Source organism: Ursus maritimus, unplaced genomic scaffold, assembly GCF_017311325.1.
Source record: "Ursus maritimus isolate PB19 unplaced genomic scaffold, ASM1731132v1 scaffold_17, whole genome shotgun sequence".
NCBI classification, from domain to species: Eukaryota; Metazoa; Chordata; class Mammalia; order Carnivora; family Ursidae; genus Ursus; species Ursus maritimus.
In genome coordinates this window covers 18,888,410-18,902,534 of record NW_024424119.1, presented here as the reverse complement: position 1 = coordinate 18,902,534, position 14,125 = coordinate 18,888,410, and the positions used below count along the sequence as shown (strand labels likewise).

Below are 14,125 nucleotides of genomic sequence, written 5' to 3'. Positions count from 1 at the left end.
ATCACTCCCCTTCAGTTACAGCCTCTTGCTGCTTCCTGAACTCAAGCTGTTGCATTTTCTGTTCCTTCTGTCTAGGTTCCCCCAAATAGTGACATGGCTGGCTTACTCCTTCCCATCAGTCTGATTTTTATCAAATGCTACCTCCTTAGCAAACTCTTCTCTGACCATCATATTAAAAATGCACCCTACTTAGCATCCTAATGCTACACTTAGCCCTCATCCCACTTAATTTTTCTTTATGGTACTTACCACTACCCGAGATCAAATTATTTATTTTCTTGTTTACTTGTTTATTATCTGTCTCCTTGATGAGGGCAAGGTCTATTAATTTCTGAATCCCCAGGACTAGAATACTCCCTGATGAATGAATGAACATAGCATTATCAACATTCAGATGCCAAGCAGTCAGCTGGGCTTACTCACTAATTACGTGCTTTTGCCCACAAGCCTCATAGTACTTGTGGCTGAAGTTCCTGTTTCAGAAAAATACACTACTACTTCTGTAGGATCACTAGGGTCACACAAATTAGGCAAAACCAAACACCCTTAAATTATAAGAGCCCATTAAACTTTACCTTTGTCTATCCTAGAGAATGCCACCTGCTTGACACTGATGAATTGTGCAGCATGTCTGTCTCTCCTGTTTTACATGTCCATCAACTATTATTTGTTGAACAGAAAGTCCTGGATAAAAAGAAGATCCATGAAACAGGAAGAAAAAAGGCATCATAAAGTTAACAATTAAAGGTATGCAAAACTTAAGGACAAGTCAAACACAATGGGAAGAGAAAGAAAAAACAAAAAGAGAAAATAGGACTACAGAATTATCTGCATTCTTTTGACTACCAGAGTAGCCAAGAACACACAAGCAGTCTTTTTTTTTTTTTTTAAGATTTTTTATTTATTTATTTGACAGAGATAGAGACAGCCAGTGAGAGAGGGAACACAAGCAGGGGGAGCGGGAGAGGAAGAAGCAGGCTCATAGAGAAGGAGCCTGATGTGGGGCTCGATCCCGGAACGCCGGGATCGTGCCCTGAGCCGAAGGCAGACGCTTTAACCGCTATGCCACCCAGGCGCCCCCACACAAGCAGTCTTAATAAGTAGAGTTAAAAATCTTTGTCAAAACTCATTTTTTAAAGATTTTTTTTTATTTTAGAGAGAGAGAGTTAACAGGGTAAGGGGCCTAGGGAGAGGGAGAGAGAGAAGCTCAAGCAGACTCCCTGCTGAGCGTGGAGCCCCACTCGGAGCTCAATCCCACGACCATGAGATCACGACCTGAGCCAAAATCAAGAGTTGGACACTTAACTGACTGAGTCACCCAGGCACCCCTGAAATCTTTGTCATAATTCTTCTGCACATATTCCATTCATGGTTACACTGGTAGTGGTTCCCTATCTTATGGAAATGACATTATAATGAAGGAGGAAAAAATGCATGCAAATGAAGTAAACAGTAATTAAAAGAGGCTATTCTAGGTCTGGTTAATTTTGCATGTCAGAAAATGAGGGCTGTCTGAATAGAAATTTGGGAGGAGTTTGAGTTGTGAAGAATGAGGTCATTAGAAGAAAGGATATTAAGATCGTAAAAGGATTACTTTGTGTATAAGCATATGAGAGAGCCTCTGGGTACCCCTCACCCACTGCTTCTTCTACCAACTTTGTTAGTCAGTGGTAGGTAATAAGTCCTGTACTTGCAGCTCTGTGTTATCCTATCTGGTCTACTCCTCATCGTCTCTGCTTGGAAGGAATCTCCAGGTTAGAGTTGCCAGATAAAAGACAGGATGCCCAATTAAATTTGAATTTAGGATAGGCAACAATGTTTTGTTCAGTATATATACACCCCATACAATATTTGGGACATACTTACACTAAAAAATACATATTTTTTATCTGATATTCAAATCTAATTGAGGCCCTTCATTTGTATTTGCTAAATCTGGGAACCCAGCTCCACATCAGGGACCCAGAACTGAGAAGGTAAATTTTGACTTTTCTGGGGCCTGGGTAAGGAGTTCAGAGCAATTCAAAGTCCCACTGCTTTGATGTCTCTCCCTTCTGTCCTCAGAATGCCAGGGGGCTGGACTGTCTCAGGAAAAGGTGTTACACTTAAGTTTATATGTCTTTTGTGTTCACCTTTGCCCATCTATCCCTATAACTGCGAGGAGCTGCTATTCATTCACTCTTCCCTTTACTGAATCTTCTCTCAATCAGACTTATTCTGATTCTAAAAGCAGTCTGCTCAGGAAAGGTCTCCTGGGGCAATGACATGCATGTCTTACTTATAAATCTCCTGCTAGCATGCATTTTCATTATTGACAATCATGTTACATTAGAATTTTCTTCTAAATGCTGGCCAATTCTTCCCTGAATCTTAGATGACCCCCTACCTATAAATAAAGCCACTGAGGGTTTTTGGGGTGGGGGGGTTGCCATTGATTACTCATGTAACCACAGAAACAAAAAAAAACAGAACACTAGAATTAAAACTCTAATATTAAAAACTCTGTAAAGAGGAAAACAGTTGGCAATAGGAAGTCTGATAGATGGTAACATTTGTGTCCCAAAAGATAGGCAGAGCACAGGAATGGGCATTTGGGAGCAATAATTCTTCAGCGTCCAGGCAAGCAAGAAGGCAGTCAGCCTTTTGAAAATCTTTCATTCCTCTAATAAACGTTAAGGTTTGGGACAGGGAATTGTAGGAACTGACACTTCGAAATTGGGCAAGAATCTTGATATCACATCTGGAATATGCTACTAGAATCTCAACAGCATCAGCTCGAGGGTAACTTGACACAGAGCCTTGGTGTCAGCCTAGATCAGAGTTTCGAAACCTTGGAACTTCTGACATTGTGGGCCAGATAACTCTTTGCTGTGGAGACTGTCCCATGTATTACAGGATGTTGACGGTCAGTCTGGGCCTCTACTCAATAGATGCCAATAGCACCGTCCCAGGTGTGACAACCAAAAAGGTCTCTTGACATTGCCAAATGTCCCCTGGGAAGCAAAAATCATCCTTAGCTGAGAGCCACTACTCTAGAATAGAAGAGTGGTATTTAATCCTGGTGGAACATGAGAAGAACCTGGGGTCTTTTTAAAAAGATTCCCGGCCCCACCCCCAAAGAGTCTGGTTTAATTGGTGTGGGGGTGAGCTTAGGCACTGATGTTCTGTAGAAGCTCCTCACCTGTTGTGCATATGCAGCTAGGGCTGAGGACCATTGCTCTAGACTTACTCACAAAAAAAGAAAGAACTATGTCTTCAAAAGGATCACCCTTAGAAAACTGGGGACAGGGCTCAGGGCTGAGTCCACAGATGTAGATCAAATGTCCTCAGCTGTTGAAGAGCCAGGGAGCCCAGGCTTGGCAAAGCCTGCACTTGCTGATCACAGTCACTTACCCGGGTTAACACGTGTTAACGCCATTTTTAAAAACAATTGTAGAATTTTAGGCTATGGTTATATTCATAAGGCTGCAAGACAGGAAAAGGAATAAAAAAAAACTGAGAAAATTGCAGAACTCTAATTTTTTTTTGTTAAATAAAACTTCTTTGTTTAAAAAAAAAAAAGAGGAAGTTTTCATTCACTGGTTCCTTTTTCTTTTAAGAAGTCTGTTCCCGTTGGGGCACCTGGGTGGCTCAGTTGGTTAAGCGTCTGGCATCCAACTCTTCACTCTCAGGGTCATGAGTTCAATCCCGAGTTGGGCCCCACACTGGGCGTGGAGCTTACACACACAAAAAAAGCTGTTCTTGTTTATTTTGTGAGATTGCCAGTTACTGTTTGGGAACATTAGTAGTTATTAGGAGCACCACTGAAGGTGCTCAAATATTTGAAGATAGTATCATGCCTGCCTTTCCTAAATCCTACATAGAGTGGGCAGTAAGAAGTTAAAGGTCAGCTTGCTGCCCAGTTCCCAAGTGCCAAGGCAGGCAAGCCTTTGCATCTGCAGTGCCCCCTTCTGAGAGAGATAACCCCGAGGTTATCTCTAGAGAAAGGGTTTACTTTGCTTACTTACACTGATCTTCCTAGAAACATTCTGCACAGCATAAAACGTCCCTTTTACTGCGCAAAGGGGATGGGTGGCCAGAGTATGCAAATTTAGTGCAGACAGGTAGTACCAGGAGAGTATTTAAAATTAGTGATGCTTGCTAATGGCTGAGCTGCAGCCACACTGCTATCTATCCTACAATATTTGAACAATTCTCATATTTTATTTTTATAATGTCACCAAGTCCTGCTGAAATAAATGCTGGATAATAAAGTATGACTTTATAATGAGTGATTGGTAATAGGCTCACTGGTCTTCAAGGAGCAGTGTTTGCGATCATACCTTGCTTGGTTATTCACACTAAGACTCTCAGGTGGACTCTAGCATATGGACAATCCTTTCCTTTCTCTCCTGCTCTAGAAACCTTTAACATCCACTTTCATTGCACCACTGGGAAAGAACTCTAGAATGAAAACTTAGATCTCCAGGGTTTTCTTGGGATTCCCTTCCCTCTCAACTCAACAAAAATGAGTGCAACAGAATAAGGAAGCACACCCAGGGAGGTGAGAGCCAGCTGGCACAGGGAGAAGTCCTGGGCAAAGCTAGGGCAGCAGAGACACAGGAAACCACTGCAAATGAACAATGTGCAGCTGCAGGAGAGCATGTGGACAGAAGAAAGATATGAGAGGGGAAAAAAGAATAAATATATGATGCAAGTCAGGGGGAAAAGAAAATTCGATCCTAAGGATTTGGAGGCAACAGGGCCAAGCCCAAGTAATGTAACACTGCAGACAATCGGTAAAGGGGACATATGGTATGAGAGAAAGGGTCTTCTTAAACATTTGCCCTCACTCTCTCTGGAGCCTAGCACCTCTGGTACGAAGACCATCAATCAAATGGGGACCATTTGTAATACAACTCAGCCCTGAAGGAAACATTCTGTTAGCACAATAAGCTGGAGATTACTCTTCATGGTCTGAAAGATCTCATGGATGTGTTAGGTATTTCAATACTGCCCTGAAGCCCAGGAAAGAGGCGCCACCCCTCTGTACTGTGGGCTTGAGAGGGCCTGACACACCACAGACTTACACACAGTCTCCGAAGAACACACAGGTGCCTCTGCCACGTGGGACCCAACGTTCAGCACTGGCACAGCAGGACCCACAACCACAAGCATCTGCTTTCACGACACACCATTTGGGCCCCAAAGAAATACTTCCCACGTATCTTACTTAATCCTATGACTTCAAAATAAAAGGTAAATGCCCCTGAATTCTGCAAAGGCTTGTGGGTTGTACCACTGTTGACATCAGAGACAAACAGTGACTTAGGTGGGGAGGTTTGAGTGGCAGAAGTGCTCAAATAAGAGAAAAGACTAATTAATTAACTTGTCAAATCCTTCCTCTCAGATAATATGAATACAATAGACTCCTGAATAATGAAATACAGTTTCCCAGGAGTACCATAAACCTGTTTTCTTGCTTCTCTTCATGTTCCAATTCATAGGTCTGAAGGTATGAATTAGATCAGCTTTTGAAAATTAAACATGGTTGTTTAAGAACATTTTGCAATACTGGTGCACCTGGGTGGCTCAGTCAGTTAAGTGTCTGACTCCTGATTTCGGCTCAGGTCATGATCTCGAGGTCATGAGATCAAGTCCCACTCAGGAGGGAGTCTGCTTGGGATTCTCCCTCTCCCTCTGCCCTCCCCGCCCCCCACTACATGCATGTGCTCTGTCTCTCTCAAATGAATAAATAAATCTTAAAAAAAAAAGAACATTTTGCAATACTGAATATTTCATAATTTGTGTTTATGTAGGCTTAAATGTAATGTCATTGAAGTACTGGCAATTAGATGGACATTGAACATGAAAAGTCCAAAAACTTCATTGTCATGAAAATAATAAACATTTTATTAAATTCATAAAAACCGAACTAAAATAATTCAAAATTTTATTTAAATAATTTTAAGTGTTTACATTTCTTATAATTTGTATGTTTTCTTTTAATTGTGTTGGATACACTTTGCCAATATTTAATAAATATGTTAGTTTTTTTGAAAAGCTACATGAACAATGATTTTGGCTTAAAATTTTTTTTAAGGTTTATTTATTTATTTGAGAGAGAGAGAGCAGGAGGAGGGGCAGAGGAAGAGGGAGAGAGAAACTCTGGCAGACTCCACAGCTCAGTGATTTAAAACAATACAAATTTATTATCTTGCCCCTCCACAGGCCAGATGTCTAACACGGCTAAATTGAAGAACTGCATTCCTTTCTGGAGGCTTTATGGGAGAATCCATTCCTTGCCTTTTGCAGCTTCAGAGGCTACCCACATTCCTTGGCTCATGGCATCTTTCTTCCACCTTCAAAGCCAGAACAGCAGGCTGATTCCTCACAACACATCTTCTTAACTCTTATTCTATGGCTTCAGCCTTCCCTCTGACTGCGGCTGGGAAAGATTCTCCTTAAGGACTCCTACAATTAGACTGCACCCACCTTGATAAAATGAGATAATCTCCCCATACGAAGATCCTTAACCTTACAACATTAGCAAAGTCCCTTTTGCCATTAAAAGGATCCAAGGTTTAAACATGGAGGTCTTTGGGGCACAATTATTCTACCTACCAATATCATTGAGAATTAGCACAAGTCAAGATTATAATAGCAATAGAATATATGAGCATGAAGTTCAAAAAAAGAAAGGTGAAGATAAAAAATCTTTAAAGAGACAGCCTGCTTAAATTTTTAACAACTGAAAACAATGGGAATGAACAGACATCTCTTGAACATGACCTATGCCAAATTTATGAATAGGACATTACAAATGCTTATGTAATGGAGATTTGATTTCTGATCAAAACCATAAAAATAGGCAAGAGAATTATTCTTATCAAATCCATAGCATGAAAAAGTCAAAATTCCAACAACTTCACATACTTAACTACAAGAGGACTATCAAACCAAACAATGAGACTACATGAGAGTATCCATTTGCACTCCTGTTGGGAATATGAAAATATTAAGGGTAGGTCAACTTCACCCTGAGGCCAGACCACAGAGATAGCCCCTTCCCTCCCCTCTCCTCCACCACCCTCTCCACTATCAGAATTGGACTCAAAGAAGGGCAAAACCTAGAGGAGGGAGCAAAGAGTTGAAAAAGGAGTTGGCAAGGGTAAGAAAGAGGATGCAAGAGAGAGGGTGTTGGGGATAACTCTGCTCTTGGAAGGATGGACACAGGGGATGTGGAACAAGCAGAAGAGATAAAAGAAGCCACACCCAATCGATGCTATTCTGTGGATTCTGTCTTGGTTAAGAAATATCACCAGCCAAAAGTTCCCCTAAAACATTCTGCCTGGTTCCATGTAGGTGTTTGGCCAGTGAATGGTAATGCCATTTTGTTTTATATATTTATTTATTTATTTGCCACTTTGTTTTAGACTGTACCGCTCCAAAACAAAGAGAGAAATGATGGGTTTATATTGTAAATTTCCTACCTTAAGCATGGGGAAGTGGAAAGCTAAGCAAAGAGCTGAGACTTATCTAATCATTTTCCACAGAATGTTTGCTAATTCCTTGTCAAGGAGTAAAAGACAAAGCTGGCTCACTTTGTGTAGACTGTGTCTAGTTAGTTATGCTTTAAAATATAAGTATTTATGAAATCAGCTAATTATTTACTTGTAGCGAAAAATGAACCGTTCTAAGGCTAATCACTTGTTATTACAAATTCCAGATAAGAATCATCATGAAAGGACATTTATTACAGCAAAAATAGCTACATCTGGATAGTACACTAATCACCAACTATTAACTCAATCAATGCCCAGAGAAGGATAGTTCATCTTTTATTTTAGTCATCATTGAAAGAAGCAGCTGAAGTAACTGTTCAAATCATAAGATCATTTGCTATTGAGTTGTTTGCTTTTTATTGAGTTGTAAAAGCTTTTCATATATTCTGGATACAAAGCCTTTATCAGACATGCAAATATGAGATATTTACAAATATTTTCTCTCAGTCTATGATTTATCTTTTCATTTTCTTGATAGTGTCTTTCAAAGAGCAATTTGTAATTCTTATGAAGTCCAATTATCAATTCTTTTTCTTTCATGGGTTTTTATAGGAGGTTTTTTCCTAAGAAACTTTTGCTTAGTTCAGGGTAATCAAAAAGATTAGCTCAGGGGCGCCTGGGTGGTGCAGCTGGTTAAGCGTCTGCCTCTTGGTTTTGGCTCAGGTCGTGATCTCAATGTCCAGAGATCGAGCTCCATGTCTGTCTGGCTCCATGCTCAGTGCAGAGTCCACTTGAGATTCTCTCTCCCTCTCCTTCTGCCCATCCTGCTTGTGCACATGAGCCCTCTCTCTCAAATAAATAAATCTTTTTTTAAAAAAAGATTAGTTCATACATTGTCTTCTAGAAGTTTTATAGGTTTAGGTTTTGATTTTAGGTCACTGATCTGTTTCAGATGGCAAGTACATAAGAAGATGTTCACCATCATCAGTCATTAGGAAAATGCATAATAAAACCACAAGGAAATACCACTATATGCATATTAGGAAGGCTAAATTTAAGGGAAAAAAAAAAAAAACCTGACCAAACCAAGTGCTAACGAGGATAATAAGCAACAGCAATTCTCATACAGTGCTGGTGGAAATACAAAATGGCACGACCACTTTGGAAAACACTTTGGAAGTGGCGATAAAGACATGGAATTTTGAGCTAGAAAAATCTTAGAAATGTATTTCACCCTCTCTCCCATCTCCCCACCCTGAGGAACTTTCAGGTGAGGAAAATGTGCCTTAAGGAAGAATCTGTTTGTATCATCTTGCAGCTTTTCCGTGGCAATTTTTACCTTGACAATACCTTAATCATGCCCCTTATTATCATGTCTGGTGTGGGCATTTTTCTCTCTTTATTGCTTTTCTTATTACACAATTATTATATCTGCATATATTCTCACCATAAAGGTTTAAACAACATAAAGAAAATAAACCATGAAAGTTCCCCTTCATCCTTACCCTACCCAACTCCCAGCTCCTTAGAATAATTTGTCATTTTAGTTTGACAAATGTTCTTCTAGCTTTTCATAGTTTTTACCTATATGCATGCATGTATATACAGATAGATAAATGTGATTTTTTTTAGCATAAATGGAATTACACTATATTGTTCTATGATGTGCTTTTTTTTTTTTTTTAAAGATTTTATTTATTTATTCAACAGAGATAGAGACAGCCAGAGAGAGAGGGAACACAAGCAGGGGGAGTGGGAGAGGAAGAAGCAGGCTCATAGCGGAGGAGCCTGACGTGGGGCTCGATCCCGGAACGCCGGGATCACGCCCTGAGCCGAAGGCAGACGCTTAACCGCTGTGCCACCCAGGCGCCCCTATGATGTGCTTTTTCAACCAAATTACATGTCTGAGAGAAATATATACAGGTAATATATAATACACATACATGCATAATATATATATGTATAATGTAATATGTAATGTCTATATATATGATGAGGCCTAGGGAAAAACTTATTTATAACCTCTAGAATACTTTTCTCTGTTTATATATACATATAATTCATTTTTTATAAAATTATAAAATTTTATAAAATTGTATAAAATTCCAAAATTTGCACGGACCATAATTTACTTTTTCCCTACTGATAAGCATTTAGGTTTTTTCCTAATTTTTCATAATTAAAAACTATACTTCAATTAACACACATGCATCTTTGTGCAACATGTACATTTCTTTAATAAGGGTTTCCAGAAAGGCAACTGCAAAAGACTGAAGGATTTTAATATATTTACTTTGATAAATACAGTTACAATTTAAAAATCTACCAAAACTCCGTACTAGTTTACATTCACATCAACAGTGTCAGAACAGTTTTTACTGCTTTCTTACCCTCACTGGTTATAGTCAATACTTTTAATTAACGCCAATCTGAGGGATAAAGGATACTGTCACATTGTTTTAATTTGCATTTTCCCAATTTCTAGTGAGGTTGAACATTCATTCTTTTGTTTTATGGATCACTGGCTTTTCTTCTGTGAATTGTCTATTCATATCCTTTGGTTTTATGCTGTAAGCTTTTTCTTCTTCACTTATATGAGCTCTATATTTATTCAGGGTATTAATCATTTGTCTTTTATATATGCGACAAATATTTTCTCCCAGACTAAATGCTTGTCTTTTTCTCTTTGTTTTGGGTATCTTTCACCTATAGATATTTTAATTTTTTTATAATTTTTTTTACTCTCTAATTATGTACAACTTAATCATACCTATTACTTTAATATCCTTAAAGCCAAATTCTACATACCCATATGTTTCAATAGTTTCCCGAAAAACACATTAAAAAAAGAATTCTGAAACTTTGTTTAGCCCTTTATAGGTGATAATCAGTCATCATTGGAGAATTTCAAAAACATCACTTTAAAGGAATTCTTCAGGTTAATAACTGGCTTAATAAGATGTCTCTTAGGCGAGGGTATGGGCGGGTTAACATCCAGGAGCAGCAGACTGGGTGCGCAGGCACTAGGTAGATGCAGAGCGACAGTACTGAAAGACATTCCAGTTGGATGGATACATAGTGCCTGAAAATGATCAAGGCAGATAACTGAAGGCAAACTGAAGGCAACACCAGCTTTGGGCCATCTGAGACAAGATGACAAGTACTGAAAGAGCTAAGCCCGGTACAGTGATGGCCAATCTGGAGCAGGGAGTACTGACAAGACAGATGAGCAGGGGGGTTGGCAGCCGCCATCAGGGACAGGCTGTCACTAGGGTAGAAAGGGCAGGAACTGGGTTCCATACCAGCACTTCTCAAACAACAGTATATAGATGAGTCACATGGGAATCCTGTCAAAATGCAGATTTTGGTCCAGTGGGTCTGAGGCGGGACGTAAGATTCTGCATTTCCCAACAAGATTGTAGATGATGCTGACACTACTGGTCCCTTAACCACACTTTGAGTAGCAGGGTTCTAGATGGCCTATGTCAGTTAGGCACAGAGAAACCTCACATTTCAGATTAGTGGTAAGATGGGATAAGAATTTGAAGACTAATGTAATGCGGATGCCAGCAGGGGAGACAGCCACTTATGTCCCTCCTGGTGACATTCAGGATGGCTTTCTAAAATGGGGGTAGAGCTGACCCTGTACATGGGGGTCCAGGAGGCTTAGGCTATGGAAAGGGTAGGACTGCAGAGGCTCAGAGATAGGCAGGGTCTGAGGAATAACATCTGCTGCTTTTGAATTTGCACATAAAGAGCTACACATTATCTGTGTTCTTAGCACCTTGAAGCCCTTCCACATATTGCTAGTTCCATTAATGTGGCTTTTTGCTGTTTCTACTTTTCCTTCCAGCGCTCCACATTTTGGCTTTTCACACCTCCATCAGAAGATGGCCAGAGGAAATAAAATGTACTGGAATAAAAACACGCTCATTTGTCTACCTGTTGGCAAGACTGGACAAGGTAGAAATTGAATGTATTTTTATGGGAAAAGATCTCTTAAGCATTTTTTCCTTGTGGCTCATTTAGGTAAACTAAAAGATCGAAGACCCACCTACAGTGTGGGCGTCTACTTTTCAATAGAAAAAGAACTCAGTGCCTTAAAAAAAATTAAATTTTTTAAAAAAGGGAAAAATAATGAAGATGTATGAAATTTTTGTATCTATAGTAACACACAAAGAGATCACAAAGAAGTCGCTTTTAATGACATATAGGGAAAAAATAAAATCTACAGAAATCTGTATTATTTTCTTATAAAATGATCAGTTCACAGCCCACTAGGAAGAAACCCATGACCCACAGGAACCCATGGATCCCATGCTGGGAGGACGGCTAGCCTGAGGTAGAGGCTTCAGAATGTTGTTCTGAGAAGTCTTGAAACTCCTTGTAGGGCCCTTGCAGCCTAGACATGAGGAGTTTCCAGCTTCCAGCCCTTGTTTTAACCACAGAAGCTCCGCTTTCATCAGAATACTTCACAAAATTAATGAACAGTTTCCAGGGCTCATGCAAAGTTTGAGAATCACCAACTCAGAGTTAAATTTCTATATATTATCTCTGAAACTGACTTATTCACACTATACCATCACCCATAAATACAGGCAATACGGAGCTAACTATATAAGTTTACAGAAGGAATATTCTCAAATTCCTTTATGAGGTAAACTTGTGCTGCAAAATTACTTGGATCAAAAACTAATACATAAATGCTGAGACAAGTGTAATTGGAAATAATAAATACACTCTAATGAAGCATCTTGAAAGGGAAGAGCCTCAGGTATGCTGAGAGGTTAGGGATTCAAGTGTAAGGCTGCCTTTGATCATTATTTTTAAATACAATTTCATTGTAGTGCATCTATAAATCAGAAAGTAGGAAGTGATCTTATAGTGAGAATGAAATGCTGTAGATAATGGGGCTAAATGAGACACTATAGATAATGATGGACTTTCACGTCTTTGTATTCATGAGAAGAGGTCAATAACGCATGACACCACATACTAGAGCAATAGAGCTGTCGAATGTTTTCCAGACTTACTTATATAAACTGCCACAATGTCAAACAAAAGATAGGTTCTAATAGTAAAATGATCAAAGTTCAGTAACAGCAAAGGTGAAGTTTGAAGGGTTTTCTCCACTCTTTTCTGCAATGGAACAGCCTAAATAGTAACTTTTGGCAGAAAGCTAGTGTTTACGAAGTTTTCTTAAGGTATCATTTTCTAAGTAAATCTATTTCACAAAGACCTACATCCTTGCCAGCCTTCATGGAGAACAGTTGATTCAGCCCTGCCCTACTGGCAACAGTAAGTGAAGTTCTCACTCTCAGAATCAGCTGAGCCTTCCTGAGATCATTTTAATTTGGCTTTACTTGGTGATTATTTGTTTCATGCCTATCTCCCCATCAGACTCCCAAGTCTGAAGAAGTGGATTAAATCTGTCTTCACCACTGTATACTCATTACCAACACATGGTCATTGAAAAAATATTTGTTGAGAGAATGAATGTACTTACCAGGGGAACATGTGACCTCCAAGGCCAAGTTCGAGTTCTTTAATAGCTTCAGCAGCAAAGGATCCTTCTCCTTTCAGTCCTCTAGTATACATTTCCTTGATTTGCGTTATTTGTGTCTCCTTTCAGCCCTCAAAGTTTGAGGGCAGAAATTCGTGTGCCTGTGTATGTGTGTGTGTGTATAAGCTTTCAAGTACCTAAGATGATACTTTGCACATAACAGAGACTCAATAAATACTTATTAAATAAACAAATGAATGAAATTAGTGGATTTTTGAAGATGCTACAACTGTTCTGGAGCTATTCAGCACATTATCTGACAACAAAACTATGGTTAATTATGAAGTGCTGTGCAGAAAGTTACAGTTTTGTAATTTTTATTAATAAAAATAATAAGCACCCACGTATCAGTATGCACAATTTGCAGTGTGAGTCGGGTTTGCTTCCTGGCACATAAACCATGGAAATCCTGAAAAACAAGCTGTCACCTCACAGCCAGTGCCAACACAGGCTTTTTTTAATTCTTGAGGTTTTTCAACGGCTTAAGCAATGCTTTTTCAAATGCAGTAACACTGATATGCAGACATATTTACTGTTCACTCACAAAGTCATTCTTCAATATGATTACAATATGCCTTCCTGGATGTCATTAAAAATTGGTGCCTTATTTTTCTAGGATAGGTTAGCTAACATCCTGTGTGAGAGCAGGTAAAGGAAAACATGATTCCTCAACCCTCCTTTGGCTTCGTGGTTCTGTGCTACGACCTTAACAGTCCACTTCCAAAGTCAAGGTATGCTTCTTGAAAAAACCTAAACATCTTTGAGCAACTTGTTTTGTTCTTAACACATGTTCCCAGGAGCTTAATAAATATTATCTTTACAACTTGTTAGGGGCAAAATAATGAATCCTTGGTGTATGTTCATCCTCTGCTTTGCTATTAGAGGAGACAGATTCAGACTGTTTTAACCAAAACTCAATTCAAGGGCAGAAAGCAGTCCTAAAAACTGTTAAAATTCAAATACTTTGTAATTGTATGTACAGCATGTGTGTTTGAGGAAAGGCTATTATTTTAAAAGATAAATTGCACCTTGTTGAGGAATTTCAAATATCATCTGAATATATTTATAACTCAAATGC

The 14,125-nt window shown here is 39.1% G+C and overlaps 1 long non-coding RNA gene across 2 annotated transcripts in view; it reads right to left on the bottom strand.

Annotated features, from left to right (window-relative positions):
- The window catches only part of LOC103667009, a 164,763-nt gene that overhangs the window by 124,347 nt on the left and 26,291 nt on the right, over positions 1–14,125 (bottom strand). Inside the window, exon 3 of one of the 2 annotated variants that reach the window (XR_005835198.1) lies at positions 576–684. The exons of the other annotated variant lie outside the window; for it this stretch is intronic. This is a non-coding gene — a long non-coding RNA (uncharacterized LOC103667009). The remainder of the gene's footprint in view (positions 1–575; positions 685–14,125) is intronic. 2 annotated transcript variants of the gene reach the window in all.